The sequence below is a fragment of the Nymphaea colorata genome, chromosome 6 (assembly GCF_008831285.2).
Source record: "Nymphaea colorata isolate Beijing-Zhang1983 chromosome 6, ASM883128v2, whole genome shotgun sequence".
Taxonomy (NCBI): Eukaryota; Viridiplantae; Streptophyta; class Magnoliopsida; order Nymphaeales; family Nymphaeaceae; genus Nymphaea; species Nymphaea colorata.
The window spans coordinates 13,718,966-13,738,589 of NC_045143.1; the positions used below are offsets into that span (position 1 = coordinate 13,718,966).

The 19,624-nt window shown below is 38.6% G+C and overlaps 1 pseudogene; it reads left to right on the forward strand.

The window, feature by feature from the left end:
* Positions 1-12,435: 12,435 nt before the first annotated feature.
* On the forward strand, positions 12,436-18,423 carry LOC126410181 (NAD(P)H-quinone oxidoreductase subunit H, chloroplastic-like; annotated as a pseudogene).
* The last annotated feature ends 1,201 nt before the right edge of the window (positions 18,424-19,624 follow it).

Here is a 19,624-nt window from a genome sequence, read left to right on the forward strand (position 1 = left end):
ATGACGGCTTTAGTTGAGCTGGTTTTGACTTGAATAGAAAAACATGCCAAAAAGGCAGCTACTCTTTTGATTGAATGCCAATTTCGATTGAGTTGGTTCCACTTAAAATCATCCAAAGATGATTGTTAACACCCCAAATTTTCTCAATTTGTTTCTAATGGAAAATTTGCAAATTTTCAAGAAAATTTTTGGACAAGGGCCGATGTCTGCCAAATCCAATTCTAGATCCAAGTCTAAGAACCACTTGCAAAAATTCAATTAATTGGAAAAGTCAAGATTTTTGTCAAATTTGGACAAAATTCCAAGATTAAGTTTGAGATCGATGCAAATCAAGATCTAAAACTTAAATTTTCAATCAAGATTAAAATTCTCATTAGTGAGAATTAAAATCTTATTCCAACACAAAGAGAGAAAAATAAGTTGATATGACACTCTCTCTCTTTCTTTCTCTAAAGAAACTAATTGGTTTTTCAAAATAGTAAAAAACCGAGAAGACATTCGAAGAATAAATCATTCTTCATCCTCATTTAGAATTTCTGGAAATGCAAGAGGAAAAGTCCAAAAAGACTTACCCCTTTCGCTAGTTTCAAATTTCAAGAGAATTGAACAAGTGTTTTGAAAAACCAAAAAATGGGACAGCCCATTTGGACATCCCTTCCCTAGTTGGTTTCAAGGATGCAACCAGAAAATTCTGGTTCACTTGGAAGGGGAACCAGCCATTAAAGATGTTCCCCCTTTCTCTTCTTTCTCACTTGAATCCTAACCAGCTGGTCAAGGACTAAATCTCCATGGCTGACATGAAGAGACAACCCATCCATGCTTGCTTGATTTTCAAGCTAAGCAAGGAAGACAAGAAGCCAAAATGAAAAAACTGATTGGCAAGGGAGAAGGTGCCCCTTGCATGTAGTCCTTGCTTCTTCTCTATGCCAAAATCATGGAGACTGCTCCTTCCAAAAAATCTGTCCAGCACCAAGTCATAATGATAACTTGGTGCCTACATGAACCTGCACATTGGAGCAGCTAAGGGCTGGACATCTCTCTCAAGCTCCCACACCAATCTCCTTTGCATTCTGTCTCTAGCTCCCCAAGCTCTCACGTCCCAATCTTTTAGCTCCCAAGCTAAATCCAAACTCTTGGTTCCTTAGCTACAACAACCATCAAGAAGTGGTCATCAACCTTGGACGCAAGCTTGCTTGGCATCAACTTGAACTCAGCCAAGGCGCCATCAGCCAAGCTTCTCAAGCATTTCCAATTCTCCAGCTGGTCACTTCCACCAAGGCACATCCAAGGTAGGCCTTAGCGATCTGATTTTAACTCATTTCAAGACAGCAACTAGACACTCCTATTTGGGACGTCCTAGCCTAGCCAAGCCAAGCCTAAACGTCTCCCTCCCTTGGGCGACTCAGCCCAACCGGCCTTCAATCAGCTCACGTCCTGCTCCAGCTGCTCGTGTGCTCAAGGTGTCGCAAGCAAACACCTCCCAAGCCGGTTCAGTCCAGCATCACCTAACTCCTCAAATCATCTTCAAATCGGACTCCACCACGGCAGGCTACTCAGTTCAGTAGCTGCACTTCGTTCGAGATGATTCCAACCGCAACACTAAGTTAAACCCATCACCCCCTGTTCTGCCCTGTTTTGGAAAGCAATCCAAGCTCAACTTCGCGTCAAGATTTTCAGCAGATCAAGTCAGTTATCTATCTAACTTGCATGAAATTTAGTTATATTGCCATGCATGTATAATTTTCCCAAAAGCAATGAGGATCAGGCGTCATTTAGCAGCCACAAAGTGGTTGGCTGCTAACAGAGGCAGAACGACTCCACCATGGCCTGCCTTGCAGCAGCCTTGGTGAGGCCGACACCCCTTTGTTGGATAGTGGCCAGGAGCATCCTCTGGTGAACATATTGAGGAGCTTGAGACGCCGTTCCGCTGCCTTTCACTCCAACACCCTTTTCATCAAAGTTTAATTCAAACCTTGGTTTTTAACATCCTAAACACCAAAACCAGTGGGTTCCATTTCTGTTATTCAGTCAAAACCAGCAACTTGATTTTCAGCTTACCAAATGTTGGTGATTAGTCACCATGGTGTAGATCCTAACTAGTTCTATGGTTTGAGGTCTTAGCGAAGCCATTTAACTCAAGAATGACTCCTCTCTTTTGCTGTTCTAAAACAGAAACCTTCATGCATGATTTTGATAATTCTTATCACCATAATTTGTGACATTTTTCTAAGCATTACCTTGCTGGAAATGATAGACATTCTATGCATGTCTATTCATATGAATGACGAATGGAAATGGCAAGTGAATTGTGGGTTTGGGTTGAGATTTTTTCTATTTTTTTAAAAGCTGGGAATGATGTCCAACTGAGTCAATGTAAAGATAACGTACATGTATATGTGCATACGTTCTCACATCGTCCAAACTTATTTGAGACAAAACTTTGTTTTTTCAAAAATCAGAAAATGTTGTTTTCAAAATCTGATTTAAAAAGGTCTCATTCGTGCAATATTAGAGGAATACACAAAAATGACATCCTTTTATTTATGTACATGCAAAGAGACACCGAGAGGAATGAAGCATGGATGTTCTCCTCAATGTATGATGGATTGGATCTCACAAAAAGATTCCATCAAGGATTGGATCTACTTTATTCATGAGTATCATCCACCTTAAAATGGAATACATCAAACAAAATGGGTTCATTTCAACTTATCTTCTGAAATTTTCAGAAATCTCTATGATTAAAAAAAAATCAATATTTAACAAATTCATCTAGTTGGTTTCAAAAAAAGCTCCTAGATCCAAAACAAGTGTTCTGGTCAAATCCAAAACCCTAAAGAAGTCCGATTCTCATCAAGAATAATTTGGAAACATGAATTTCCCAAGATCCCTTCATTTTTAAATTAATTCTACAAAATCCAAGCTATTTTCAACTCAAAACCAATCTTATAAAAATGTCAATCTAGAGAAATTTCTAAAAATCTCTAGACCCAATACCAAGAATTTTTGAATGTTAAGTTCTTGATCTAAGAGACCTACTTAGTCTACACTCTATGTCAAAAACAAGTTGAAATCAACTCGTCCCATATCTAAACCAAACCAAGAGCAAATTCCAAAGGAATTTACAAAATTTCCTCACCCAAAGAGAAGTTTTTCTCAAAATTCCCAAACAATAAGTTTGGATCGTTGAAGCTCGTCTTTGCCCAATCCATTTTGGAACTCCAATTTCAAAACCAAAATTTCTAGACATCATCTCCAAAAGCTTTATTGACATTATGAATAAGCTTGGGAGACATCCTATATTTCTACTTCCATGGTGGACCAGCATGAGATCCAAATTAAAGAGAAATAGAGTGAAGCATTAATGAACATATTATACACTCACTTCATCAATGCACTTACTCACTTTTGCAAAATCTAAGAGAGTCAAGTCAGAGTAGCTACCTTAACGAAACCATATTGCAAAAAATTGAACACCTCACTTGTTTTGTTGCGAAAACAAAAAATTTCTATAAATGATTGTAAAAGCCCAGATCAATTTCAAATCTATGCTTGGATTTTCTCCAAAAATAAACCAATTTTAAGACAAAATCAAGCAAATCCCCATGATCTTGGTCCAAATCAAGTTTCCCAAAACAAGACAATACTAGACTCCAATTTTCCAAATTCACCAAGCAAGTGAAATCAAGTTTTTCTCACTATTTTCAAAACTAAGTTCAAAGTCTCAAAATATTGGAGCATTTCCGGCCATTCCGAAACTTAAAAATTTCAATCTCTAAAATCTAAATCCAAATTTCTAAAACAAAAATTTGGTTTCAAAAACAAGTTCCAATTTCAAGAATTTCTAAGATCTAGCCCAAAGCTTTAATTTTCAATATCCAATTTAATATTTCAATGTAAAAAGTCCTATTTAAATCTCCAATTCAATTCAAAAATTCTATTTCAATCTCCAATGCAATTCAAAAATCCTATTTCAATCTCCAACTCAATTCAAAAATCCTATTTTAATATCCAAATTCCATCCAAAAATTCAATTCCAAATCCTAATTTCAATTAAAATTTCAATCCTATTCAAGGCCAAAACTCTCAATTTCCCAATCTCCCAATTTTCAAATTCTAAATACTAACTCTAAAATCAGAAAACTCAATCAATGCACATGCATGTAGGAAAATTAATTTGTCAAATCATGAGAAAATCTAGATCTTGGATTGATCACTCCTGTTAAAAGTGGCAGGAACGGTCGATCCTCATACCGATAGGTGAGTCCCTTTCTCCTAAAAATCTATTTTCCAACAAAACTTTATTTTTGCTGCTTAGCGTGTGGTTTTCCTTCGACCGTGTAGGTCGCTAGGAAGATTGGGGTGCAAACAACGATTCTAAAAGAAGAAAAGAGTGAACCTCGTCTAAATGTTGTTTCTCTTCTTAGAATTTTGAGTTCTAAATTTGAGTCATTAAAATAATTCTGGAGGGGAGAAGCACGCCCAAGAACGATTCCATCTTTAATTGAGCTAATTTCAATTTTGGTGAAATCTTTTAGGAGAAATAGAATTGATTTCAGATTCTCATTAATAAGTTTTTCTTAGTTGGCATTTAACTAAGAAAAATTTAATTTCCAACTTGGAAATTTTGAATTGGATGGCATGGCAATTAGACGGGATCTACCTAGTCCATATGTAGAGGCTAGGTGAGTCTAGATTAAGCAAAAGTGCATCGTGACTTTGACTAGACTCTAGACTTGGCAATTTTTATTCCAAAAGAATGACATAGAGGATTTGGACCCAAAGTTAACTATTTGGAGAACGTGTTAGCCTTCTGCTTGCCCTGGCTGTGGCTGGAAGATTGTGGCTCTTTTGTTGTCGGTCCCTGCAAAATGTATCTTCCCTCTTTTGTCTTTTCATTATGGCGTCCTCGGTCTCAACGCCACTCCCTCTCAAGTCTTGCCACACTCATCCATTGTGGCTTATCATTTAAGGCGGCTACCCGTTCAACCCAATGTCTCACATATAAGAATGTCAACTGAACGGATTCGGATTGGATACATCTTTAGTTATATCCACTTTTTCGGATATTTATATATTCGGATTCAGATTCGAATAAATTAAAGTCATATCCGAATCCGAATCCGAAATCCAATTTTACAATTCGAATCCGATCTGAATCCGATTTTTATATTTATATCCGAATCCGAATCCGAATCCGAATCCGAATTTTGAACCGGATTTTGCCATTTTCTAAGTATTAGATAGAGGATATTTGTCTCAAAATGAATCCGATCCGAATCCGTATCTGATCCAATATTCATGTATATCCGAATCCGAATCCGAATCCGATCTGTCATTTATTAAATCCGAATCCGATCCGATTTCTTAATCGGATATTAAATTTTTATTCATATCCGTTTTTTCAGATCGAATCGATTGGATATCCGATTCAAATCGAATATATTGACATCCCTAGTCACATACATTCTTACCTGTACCATTTGTTGGCTTTCTTGGCATGGCATTGGGCGCATTCTTCACATGTCGTTTTTATGTGCCCCATATGACTATTTACTTTTCTATTGTAATTTGTGTTTGCTTTTGTGGACCTTATCGTTCAATCTAGGCTGATTTGGCGGCCTCCATCTCAGAACTAGTTATTTTAGAAAGGGCCTTTGAATTCTCAACTGTAACTAGGAGAACTAAGTTTTCCAAATGGTAGGCAACACGAGTTTGTAGGAAACCACCAAGAACTGATCCAACTTCTTAGACAGTCCACCTTTGAATTGGTCATGTATGTTGGACTTGCTTCAAACACTCTCCCTCTCTTTGGGGCACTCTATGCGCTCTTCTCAACACATACAACAAATGTAAAGGAGGCATGACGTAAAGTAAAGAGTTCTTTACTAATGTCACAAACAACCTTCATGCTACTTCAATTTTCAACCTGAGCATACTACCACAAGAGGAATTGATCATCTGTCTAAATTTGCAAGATAGACCATCATAAAAACACTGAATGATCACTACAAGAATATTTTACGTCCACCGACAGCTCTTACCACCGATAGAAGCTGCCAAGTCGTTGCTACAAACTTATGACGACAGCATTGGCATCATCAACAAAGGCTTCGTCGGGGAAAGCCACCAACATTCGACGATAATAGAGCTGTCGTAACAATTTTTTTTCATGGTCCCACTGTCATAGAATTTGAAAAAAAAAAAAATTGCAAGTGCCCACCATCACAATTGCATGACAACTGTATTATGTTCGACTTGTTGGCGGCTTCATTGAACAACCATGTTCTCAATGTGTTCCCTTTTTTGCACATGTTAAGAAATATACTATGTTAATAGAATAGAAAAACTCTCCTTTTGTTTAACTAACTTAAACAGACTCACCTTTTGTTTAAATGTACTCACATGCTTCTCAACTTGTTGAGGTGTTGGTTGAGCACTTGAGGTGTGATGTAACATACCTCATCCACTTGCTGTCCTCTGCAAAGGGTATATTGCCTGATGTAGGGAATAATTTCTTTGATTTATTATGCTAGGTCAATATGGTGGGGCTTACTTGATAATTGACACCCTAATGCACATCTCACTTAATTGGTTAAAGTCCTTAAAGATGAATATCCCACCAAAAACCACAAGGCCTAGTGAAGCCAACATTGTGGAAAAACTCAGGTCCCATGTGAAGTCAAGCTACCGCTTAATATTGTGAATACCTACCAACAGCTTGCTAGTTGCCGAGACAATCCCATAGACTATCTAATGCAAATTGTTGAACAGTGTGTGCCATGACTGAACCGTGAGCAACAAAATATATGGACTCTCCACTAAATTTTCCATAGTTCCATGCCTGACATCCCATGTCCTTTATAAGAAGTAACAAACATTAGAAATGACAACTTCAGTGTGAGCGAAATGAAATGAAGTTATAACCAAACCTAGACAAAAGTGATTTGTATCCTAATGATACAACAAAAAGATAAAGAAGCGTGGTGTTATGTTGATTCTTACAATTTTACCAAGATCATATCTAAAATGCCCCTATTTTTGTATAAACAACACTTTGGCTTCATTCATGACCAAGTCAAGACTTGACTCAAGCTAATATCGAGCATGCTGCCGATTCCTTTTAGCATTTTAATAACCATTGATATAACAAAAAAAAGTGGGACACTGCTGACATAGAACCTCTACAAAAATAAGGATATTTATGGCCACGAATTAACCCATATGAAATTGATTTAAATCACGATTTTAGTAAAAGAACAGATTTACATTCAGTACCAGAATGATACCTAATTCCAAATTTAAGCCCAAACAACAATCTGTACATTAGGCTTTTCATATGCAGACATTTTTGGAAAAAATATGATCATCAAAGTACCCTCATTAACAAGCAAAATAGTTTTGTATAATACTCTATCCTATGGTTTATCTATAACACACATTAGTCATGCACACATGCATATAAATAACATTCTCATATTCATGAAATATACTCAATGCCCTAGCACATGCATATTGCTGAAAAACAAAATGTAACACACATATGACATTTTCTCTAATATGGTAACTTATCAATCACAGAATAAAAGTAATTAGATGCATGATTTCTACTTAAGTATGCAAGGGCCGTCTCTGCTTAACGTGTTTCAACCAATGATCAAAGCACAAGATTTTACAAACCTTGGTGCTCAAAATCCAATTCAAACCCAACCAATTCAAACCCAACCCTCCTTGTGCGTAAATGGAATGTAGACACCAAAATCTGATCCATTAACCCTCACATCAGAAACCCTGATCTATAAGCATTCAACATGCTTGAAAAAAGACTAATGTTAACCATGCTACATGTCATAAAAAGAGAATAAAGACATCCTCTAGCCAAGATATTGCAGAAGATCCACAACAGGTCTACAAATGCACGTAGAACACTATTTCCAGCTTACATAACCCATATCACATAGAGGAACAAGATTGTGAATTAGATCATATCATAAAATCCAAAACCATTATGATATGTCAATATCAAAAATATTCAGATTGGAATGAAATAATCTCAAAAATTAATAGAATGACTAATTCATAAAAGTGAATAGATATAATAAGACTTACAAGATGAAGGTGAAGACAAACACAAAATTGGTGGTGGAAGTTGGTAGCAGACATATATGATATGACAAGCGTAGAGAGATTCAAACTCCAGGTAATCCTAAAACAACATCCTCTCCATTCAAAAAGCTATTAAGTTTCCTTTACATGAAATCCAATAACAAACAGCAAGAATGTGTCTTTCCAAGTACAAGATACCCAACAAGGGACACAAGCTTTGCAGAAGCGCTGCAATGACAACAATGAAGCTTGGTGCATGTGTTTCCATGGAAAGCGGATATCAGTATCCTTATGATTTATATATGAAACTCTATGGTTCTTTCTACACATTGATTTTATACATGTGTATGCTTCCCAAATGATACTATCATACTAGAGCCTTCAGTTTCTTTTGGCTAGGCCACGTGAAAACTCAAGTTTCTTTTGTCACCCACTATGCATTCGAGAGCCTCCAATTGCTAAAATCTATAGGGAATTCAATTAATGATAATCACTAAGCAAGGGAACCATTTCTATAATTAACTACACATTTTCTGTATAAAGGAAAAGAACTTGTCTATAGAATATCAAACTTATATAATCACACACATGAGACACATAACAATTCATTTTAACAGTCAATTCATAACAACCTGCAACAACCACTAGGGATGACAAAATGGAAAAATCATTTAATAGATGGCTAAGTGAAATGCAATTCTATGTGCATGGAAAAACCTGCACACTTAACACACATTCAAGAGAAATCATAGAGCGAGAGAAATTAAATAAAAGTGAGAGGGAGAGGAAGAGGCTACTAACCTTAGACTGCAATAACATCATCAGCTTCTGACAGAGAATGCTGCACTTTGTGCATGATTTCTCCAAAAGCTAATGGAAGAAAATTGTGGAGACAAGGAACATGATAGAAGTAATTTGACACCCATAACCCCTATTTCTGTGGTTGCTGGTTTGCATCCTCCACTTAATCCGGACCAGGTGAGCAGCAGTTATCAGCAACACCATCTGATCATGCCATGAACACCTCCAGCGGAAGCAGATGATCAAGAAGGTCAAGGGTGGCAGCTGCTACTAGTAAGAAACATGAGAAGAAGATGATACTTTGTGGATAACTACAACCTATCGGAAATGAGGCCTTCAGCTAGATGGACTCGTGTCACCAAAGTGAGGGCTTCAGCCGGCTGGCTAAGATATATATATATATATATATATATATATATATATATATATATATATATATATATATATATATATATATATATATATATATATATATATATATATATATATATATATAGGAAGAAAGAGAGAGAGAGAGAGAGAGAGAGAGAGAGAGAGAGAGAACCCACAGAAAGTCCTGTCTGCCGGAGCTCTAGGGGAGAAATGACATGTCATGCATCAATTTAACCCCTTTTTAGAAAATTTGAGATCTAGTCCATTGGTTTCTAAAAACTTTTTAAATAATTTGTTTCACAATGACTTATTTTGTCACAGCATCGAGGGGGGCTGCAATGGCCGATATATCCGCATCATTTTCCCATCTTCTGGCAGTGGATTTGCCATATGGAGACTTGGTGGTGGGGACATCTCCTCAGCAACTCCTCCATTCTTTCCCATGTTTAATGAAACTGTTCCTCTAATGCAGTAAAAGTAGTGATTGCTCTTTTAAGTTGCTTTATTTTTCCTATCAAAGGCACTTGCTGAGAACTCCTATTGTAGCTGCTCCTATGTCTTAATGCATCTTGGATCCAATGATTTTTAATCCAAGGTGTTGGCTTCGCATGAAATACTCTTTCAAGGGTCAGGTTTGGATTGGGCTTGAACAAGGATCTCAACCTCCAAATTCTCTTCAATAGTTCCTCCATTTGAGGTAGATTTGCAAAGAGGCGGAGCTAAGAATTTTTCATGAGAGTGACCGAATTATAGTTTCAAAATTTTGACAGAGGCCGACATATCATTTTGCAAAATTTTTATATAGGATACATAAACTTTTTCAAAATTTATATCTAAATTTTTTTAAAAAAGTTGAGGGCAGGCAAGGGTCCCTGCCAGCCCCTTGGTTCCGCCCTTGTGATTGGTAGGATATTTTGATTTATTTGCATTCACAAAATCCTCTCTGGGTTCAAATGGATGAAGAGGTTGTGCATGCCAAAGACATGTACCCTTTTATACACTAGGTTCTAGTGTATGCCCTAAAATTGGTCTATGGGGTACGATCATCCCACAAACCACATAAAACAAATATTGTTAGTAAAGAGTCTTCACTGACCATGCAAACATCTGCAATGCAAATGTAGAACACGCTCTAAGAAACCATAAAATGATATAACTGCCCCATCTCAACATCTGCAATGCAAACGTAGAACACACTCTAAGAAACCGTAAAATGACCTAACTGCACCATTTCTTAGTCATCTGGAAATTTTTGTACCCAGTGACCAGATCGGTTCTAACTCAACTTAATGGTAAAGATGAAAAACCTAAATTTTCAAAAAAATGCAAAACAAAGACTAGATATGGTAATGCAAATTAGACTAGATAAAGCTTTGAGAGATTATTTTTATTTCAAAAGTTAAAATTCCAGTAAATTGCTTTAAAAAGTTGAAATTTCAGAACTCTATTTCTATAGGATAGAAATAGGGAAGGATTCAAAAATCACTGTCATTTTTTCCTGAATTTCAAATGGTTAATTCAAGCTGATTCTGGCCATAGTGGCTAAAAATGGTGATAGAGAAGTTCTAGGATATAGCAGACTTTCCCTCACAACCATTTCCTTTCCCATGTCTTTTATTTGGTCGTGCCTTTCTTTCTAGCGGAGCTAGAAATTTTTTCTGATGGGGGCACTCATTCAATACCAATAATTTCTTTGGGACACTTACATGTATAACAATCAAATATATCAAAACATTAACATATATATTAAACTAATTTTGTGACGCTGGTATGGGCAACTGCCCACACCAGCCACCATGTGGCTACGCCAATGAGTTTCAAACTTTCCCCTATTAATCTTAATAAGAAACTGTTCTCCAAATTCCTTTTAGCTAGGTGGGGTCAAACCTTACGATTTTCCTACATATGGATGGCATCCTCTTTTCATCATTCAAACTATCGTAATATATTCTTACTTTTTCATAAACTTTGATAACTTGACATCATTCCAACTTTTTTCACTCTTCTTGTGTTTCCCAAGTGAGTGAGAGAGAGTAACAACCCACCATATGTAAAAGTGATGTAATGGCAGCTCTAGTCTCTCCCTCTCTTGACCTACTTCAACCTTAACAGTGGCAGTGGTGTAACCTTCAACTTAGGTACTATGTTATTCACTATTTTAAAATGTGAACCAAATATTACTCGGAGAAACGACTGTAGCCAATTGCCAATTGATATGACTTCCTTGGATAAGTTAATGTATTCTTGCTGATCCATAATCTCCAATGTATGATGGTTAAATAGTTGAAGCACTTCTTTCTCATCCAACTCCTCAATCTTCATCCTACAAATCTCATCCAACTCCTCAACCTTCATCCTACAGGCCTTGTCGATCAATCTTCTCTTACCTTGTGGCGACTATGATTCTACTTCTTGAAAGGAACCAATTTATGTTGTACCAATGTGTCAAGTTACGTTGATCATCACTCAAGAAGAAGAAAAACCTCTTCTACTGCGGTCCATATCTTCAACCATTTTGTACCCATAACTTAAGTTGTCTACTATCTTTTGCTTTATTTATGTTTGTCTTTCGGAATAACCGGAATCAGCTGTTGCTGGAGCTGGACAAGTCCTTTAGATTCCATAACCTCCCTTACCTTTTCAATGAAGCTACGAGCTAGCTTCAAATAGTGACCGTTCTGTTATGTATGGATGGTCTTGGCAAGTGCTTTTTTTTCTCAAACTGCCAATGCCATGTGTAATACCTTTTTTCAAGAAAGAATAGGAGGCACACTGAAGAAAAGAAAAAGATAAGTAAAAAAAAAAAAAACTCAAGTAGGTGGTTCGACTAACAGCTTACTTCTTCCTCTGCTTAATGGATTATATCCATTGGCCCTTGCTGCACGAGCTGATGGGGAGACCACATGGAGCCAGAAATTTTGAATGGAGGGTCAACAATCCAAAACTTCCATGCTTGAAGGGCACCAACACACACACAATATATATATATATATATATAGTCAAATATTTGAAGAAAGCAATGTAAAAGTGCATGTCACACCAAATCACATGTAGCTTCGTCACGGCATGGAGCCTGTTACAGGTCCGCCTAGGAGTCAGCCGAGGGCAGTTGGCAGTGCTATCGAGGTCGGGCACATAGACGAGGACTGACAGCCGATGGCCGCAGCAGGCGCAGCCATGGGTGAGCAGCATCCATGGAGCGTGCGAGGGTCGCACGCAGACAAGGCAGAGAGCAGCACAGCACGCCTGGCCGAGATCATGGCAGAGGTTGGCGGCGGGCCGAGTGCTAAGGACGCAGCATCAGCAGCATTGGCAGGGTCGGGACACACATGTTCAGGAGGAAGTGAGGCTAACGCGCGGAAGGCTGAACCTTATGGTGCATATGAGACCCCGGGTCACGGGCGATGTGAGGTTAACACGCGCGTGCCAGCAGCTCACACCGACGCAGCGCACGCGGCAGCAGCAGCACTAGCCGACAGGCCGAGCGAGTAAAAGTAGGACAGGGCCACAGGCGGCCGAGCGGGCGATGACACAGCGCGCAGTGAGGGAGTAGCGGCCGATGAGGTTCAGAGTGCCGAGGGATTTTACTGTGAGGTTATCCATTCCTTGGGGCAGCATTCAGTGGCAGCTTCTGAGGCTAGGGAGGTTACTCCTGTCACTCAGACCAGTTTCAGTCTGAACTAGGCAGTCCAGTCAATCCAATCAAGTGAGATGGATTCCGAGGCAGGTGTAGGAGAGAAGATCAGGTTCGAGCAGAGCTCAGGTTGGTCAGACCCAGGTCTAGGTGTGGGTCTGGTCAACGGTCAACCAGTCAACGGGTCAGTGGTCAACGTAGTTCAGTTTGGGGCAGCAGCTAGGGCAGTTAGTGAGGGGGAAACTTAGGCGAGCCAAGGACTCATGCGTGTAGCAGCGACCGGAGGTAGACTCGGTCAAAGTGCACAATAAAATGGCCCGACTCGGTCGGTTCTGTCCTTGTACAAAGACTGTTTTGTTTTGACTTAGTTTCTGTATCGTCTCGAGATGAGACGCCGGCTTGAACTGGGACGCTTTTCCTATAAAAGGAAAGTGATGTTACCATAATCTTATGTCTTAATGTAGTTTCTTGGGATCTGTATAGTTTGAATGTCTGTGAGCTTCCTTCTCCCGCAAAGAGCTCCTCCAATGGCGGCACTGTAGCACCATTGTCCAAAACCTCAACGAAGGTCAGCTTTCGACGACATTTGGCTAGGTGTATTGATTGGTGCCTTGCGCAACATTGCCGGAGGGTGTTGCCGAGAACCAAGCAGCGATTCCTTCCCCATTTCCAATGGTGAAGTTCAAGCTAATGTGTGGGTTCTTCAGCCACAGGAGAACCGAGAGGCGTGGCTTGGCATTGGGCATGCAGAGACCGATCGCTGCCATTCGGTTGGTGTCGATCTCCATCCCTGTAGCGGACATCCAGGGATCTCCAGCATTAAAGGTTAGTGTCGATCTCTCCACCGATACTATCCTTTGGAGGTTCTTCGTTCCGATCTTTGTCTTCAACGGAAGGATCATATGTGTGCATTCAAGCTTGTTCTGGTCTAAAGCACTGGTTGTTCATCCAGCATTTCACTGATCGAAAGACTAGACGATCATGAAGATCAGACCAAGATCAGCGCATTCAGGCAACATTCGGGTAGACTGTCTAACACTGGTTCCAGTTGATCCCACAGGAGTTTAGCCAAGGAGTTTGAGTCCATTGTGATTCCTTGATCATATTCTGTCTTCTTCTGGGTGAGATTCGTGATGATCGGGAGTGGTTTGAGTTGAGTACCCATCGAAAGAACGAGCTCCAACGTTTTTCCTATTTTTTCGCCAATACCTCCTTGATCAGATGCAAATCTGAAGAGATTGGGAGGGCTTTTGTGCAAACTGACTTCGTGGTCGTCTTTACAACATCTTAACAGAGATTCAGAACCAAGTTTGAGCAAAATCCATGGAGAATCGAGCGAGATATAGCTTCCGGGTGGAATCTTGCGATAACTGGTGGCATTGTAGAACATTTTGCCACCAATCCGACGAATCTTCATTCCTCAGCCCCAAAGACGATTCCGAACCAAAACGGTGCCCAAATCTAACTCCTCTTACTCCTATTTAGTATTCTAATCCGTTGATTTACACTTCTGAGACCGATTTGGGGTAAACCTTTAATTCTTGTTGGAGGAAACCTGTTATCGCATTGGAGGACTCTCCTCTTCTTCCTGAACAGGCCTGCGACTTCCTGGACCACCATTTCTAGACGCGATCAATGTAGAGAGCTCGGATTAGTGTAAAAATTGGTGTGTCTACTTCTTGTAGTGCCCTCTATATGCTGTCCAAATTTTAGAGCAAACGGAGCAGCGGTTGATTTTATATGAATTTTCGAGTGCGGTTATACCCTGTGAACACCAGAGAGCTCCTGTGCGCTGCGAGACAACATTTTTGTACCTGACAACAACTTAACATGATTTTTCTTGAGATCTCTGTTGGGGCTCATCTTTGGAGTGCCCCATCCTTAGTATCTTGGCTAGTTACAGACCCAATTTCAGGTCGATCGGAGCTATGGACGAATCTTGGTGAATTTTTGAACGTTGCTCTCTCCTGTGCATCGCCAAACAACCCTGCGAAGGAGAACTTCGCTTGACTCCCAAATCTGCTTGACAATTTGGGTATTCTTGATAATCTGATTATCCTTGACTTGGTGCATTTCATTTTGTATTTCCTTCTTGATTTGATGTTGTTCTTGCATTGGTGATATTCTGTCCCAATGTGTTGCTGAGGAGGAGAAGCTGGAGTGTAAGCTGCCCTATGCAGCGCATGTACTTCGGTGTTAATCAAAGATTGCTTCACCCCATCTCGATTCACTCCTGAGGTCCCTTTTGCTATTTGGTGATGCTTCTCCACTCAAGATTCGTATTTGTATTTTTGTTGAAGAATCAATCACCTGTGCATTTTCTGTTTGAAGCTTGCTACAGTAGAGTAGCTGGGAGCCGTGGGACCAAGCAGAGCATTCCCTGCCTGTGAGCTGAGTTCGTGTTGATCGTAGAAATATTCACGTGGAAAAGCGGCGTTCGTCGGCGCTTCCAATGACAACTCCCCTTGGAAACTACAAACAACCGGGGTTAAATGGTTGCACGGTGATGATGATCTCTACACTTGAGGTTGCACATCGCACCCTGTATGAACAGTAACCTTGCTGGTTTTCCCCATTTAGGCACAACCTAATAACAAGGAGGAACACTGCAGACAGCAGCCATGAGGTGGCTTGTAGCTGAGGAAGGAAGGGTGTTCGGCGTCCCCAAGTCACCGATTGCATTCCCTTCCTCAATATTTTTTATTCTAACCGGCTGTAGCAATGACTTGTCTTCCTCTGGTTGGCAAGGACTAGTCGGGACACTCAAGTATAGCTGAGCGCTCACAATTGTCCAGAGGAGACTTTGCTGAATACCAGGGCATTTTGGGCCTTCGCCATTAATTCTAGCCTTGTCTACGGGCGTGTAGCTGGTTGGGTTACCTCTGAAGCTAGTGACCTAAGGACACAAACCCAAGCTACGAGGCCACCTAGGGTGCTGGTGATGGTTTGCATGCCTAGGGGATGGATGGATGTATGAATGGTGAATGTGTGGTTTGTGTGTGAGGCTAGTGTAATCTTGTACTCGTTACAGTTGTAAAGCTTATACCCACATTTTGTAGTAGGCCAGACCTCGACATTTGGGGGTAACACCCTTCTTGTATCTCTACCCAAGGGGATTTTTAGCTAGGGTTGTGTTCAACAAGGGTAAAATTTTTGTAAGGACTTAATTTGGCCAATAGGATCTACCGCCACACGTGATCTTTGCACATACGGTTGTAGTCATTCGGCGTCTTCAGCTTTATTTTTGCCACTACAAGGAGCAGCCGTAACAGTTTGGTATCAGAGCTGATTGTGGTGGGCAGCATCTTATTTCAACTAAGGTGATATTGGTACAGCTTTGGACTTCATTTTCAGTTCGGTTACAGCAGTCATTTTCAGCATTTGAAGGCAGTTTTTAGTTCAGCCATGGCACCGCGTAAGGGCAAACATCCCGAGACTGAATTGGCTACACAAGATGAAGAGGAACTACCTAATGTTGAAACTGAAAATAATGAAGACAGGGTAACTAAATATTGAAATTCTTGATTTGGATCCAAAATTTTGGTTTTGCATCAAATTTGGACCAGAAAGCACTTTCTGGATCTATTTTCCTAATTTGGACTTGATTTCGCTTCCTAGATCTAGAAGTCTATTTTGATCTAGAGTCGACTTTCAGATTTAGATATGGATCTAGATGTCTATTTTACGCTGAGCTTGGGCCCAAGGTTCGGAATTAGATCCAAATCGACTATCAAATGGAAAAATGATTGAAATCACTGAAATCTGTACGAAATAAATTAAGTACTGTCTCTTGAAAAAATTTAAGGTGACAACATACTATATCAAATCTATGCGCTGCGTTCTTACCCAAATTTGTGCCACTTTACAATCAGTGTAAGACTAATTCATAGATCATACCAATCAAATTGCTTCTTTATAAAGATCCGAAGGTGGAATCACATAGAAAAGAAATATTTAATCCAAAACAAAAAGTATAATCTAATCAAAAGGGATAACTTGAATTAGAGAATCATAAGCAAAACTCTCTTGCTATATTCATACCTATTCACTACTATTCATATACGGTTTGAGATGATGTAAGGATAAAGAATTACAAAGAATTTCATTGTCTTTTTACATTTATATGGATATGAGAGGGATAGAAAAAGGATTTTATGAAATAATTGAAATGAATAAAATTATGGGATTACCATTAATTTGATGGTTTTCCTTGGTACTCCCTCAAGAAACAAGAAGACAATCCTGAGGTTTGAATCCTTCTGTCCCAGATTAATTCCATGTCAACTTAACAAATATTATTTGTTTTCTTCAATAATCTAAATTTATATTTAGGAGATTCATGCTGGATACAATGTTATCATCTATCCATTATTTCTATTTTTTTCTTTCTAGTTTGGTTTTTAATGTTAATGTTATTTTATAAATTAGACTTTACCTTTCTATTCTATTTCTTACCCACAGAATTCACTTTCCATACTGGGTTATTTACATAGAGGAATAGAAAAGATTATGGAAAACTAAACAGTTATACAATATCTACATTATATGACAAGTTGGGATTATTTAGCTACTATGTTCACAAAGACAATAACTATTAATGCGCTTGAGATTTGGAAAATATTCAAGTACCTAAAAGAGCCAGCTATGTTAGGGTAATTATGCTAAAGTCAAGTTGTAAAGCTTCGCATTTGTTGTTGCTTGGAGCTTTTATGGTCGATATCAGTGTGCAGACTCTTTTCTTCTATATTTAGAAAGAGGGAATTGTTATATGATCTATTCGAAGCTGCCATAGGTATGAAAATGATGCATAATATTTTCATATCGGGAGGTAGCTGCTGATTTACCAGATAGAAAAATATTTAAATTTCTATGATTATATTTTAATAGGAGTTGTTGAGTATCAAAAACTTATTATATGCAATCTCATCTTGTTGGGACGAGTTGAAGGGGTAGCTTTTATTGGGGAAGAGGAAGCCATAAATTGGGGTTTATCGGGACCAATGCTGCGATCTTCTGGAATACAATGGGACCTTTGTAAAATTGATCTGTATGATCAATTTTGATGACTTCAATTGGGAAGTCCAATGGCAAAGGAAAGGAGGCTCATTGGCTCGTTATTTAGTAAGAATTTGCAAAATGATGGAATCAATAAAAATTATTCAACAAGCCCTAGAATGAATTTTGACCTTATAAAAATCTAGAATTTTGATGCTTTGCTGGAACAAAAGATTTGGAATTGAATGACTTTGAATATGGATTCATCCATGAAAGCCTTCTCCCAGTTTTGAATTGTCAAAACAATAACTTTATGTGAGAGTAGAAGCCCTAAAGGGAGAATTAGGTATTTTTTAATGGGAGATAATAGTGTTTTTCCTTGGAGATGGAAAATATGTCCACTCGCTTTCATCAATTTGCAAATTCTTCTTCAGCTAGTTAAACTGATAAAATTGGCTGATCTTATGACAATACTAGGTAATATAGATATCATTATGGCAGAAGTTGATTGTTGAATTGATAATTGAAGAAGCACAAACTATCCATTCTTTTTTCAGATCGAATCCTCAAAAGAGGTCCATGGGTTCATATGGTTACTTGTACCTATTTTTACTCTTATATTGGGAATCACAATTGGGGTATTAGTAACTGTGTGGCTAGAAAGAAAAATACCCGCAAGGATACAATGACGAATTGGTCTTGAGTATGCCAGTCCTTTGGGCATTCTTCAAGCACTAGCGGATGGGGTCAAACTACTTTTCAAAGAAGATCTTCTTTCATCTTAAGGATATATTTGTTTATTTAGTGTTGGACCATCCGTAGCAGTCATATCAATTCTACTGAATTATCTACTAATTCCCTTTGGCCATCACCTTGCACTAACCAATCTCAGTGCAGGTGTTTCTCTATGGATCGGTATTTCAAGTATTGCCCTTATCGGACTTCTTATGCCGGATATGGATCAAATAATAAATATTCCTTTTTTTTCAGGTGGTTTACACACTGTTGCTCAATCTATAAGTTATGAAATGCAATTAACTCCATGTGTGTTATCAATATCTCTGTGTGATTCATTGGAATATGAACTCCTACCTCTTTCTTTGCTTTTTCTAGGAAAGAAGTTGATTGAATATATAGAAAGAACTCTTTTTTGTTCATCACACATAATTAGATGAGTAAAACAAAACTGCTTATGAATTTGCAGTAACAAGATCGAGTCTCATTACCTATGTACGAGAGTAAAGTGGAGCTAAACATAATCAGCAAAAGCTGTTTACCCTTGAAGCGGGTGCAGACGATCAACTGTATGGAATTTTTACTCTTTTATTTATTACCATATCGAGGATCAACCAAAACTGAGTGGACGGTTAGGAACACCAAGTTACACAAAGGATTAGTAATGGATTTAATGTAATGTATCCAAATGGATATTTTTACATTACATAAAAGGAGTCATAATGAGGGCTAAAAGTTGGTGAAATGGTCAAAAAGTACTTCCCTATGATCCTGATCCAGAGTATAGCTCCTATCCACTGATTGAAAAATAACTATTAGGAATGAAGTAATCCTTTAATTATATAGTATAGTTCTTCTGAGAAAGAAGAGAACAACAAGAAGGAAAAATGGGTTGACAATATATTGTACCTTGTGGAAAGATCGGGTTAAGTTATTCCCGAACAAGAAACTAAGCAAAAAGAATAAGGCCCTGTTTGATGT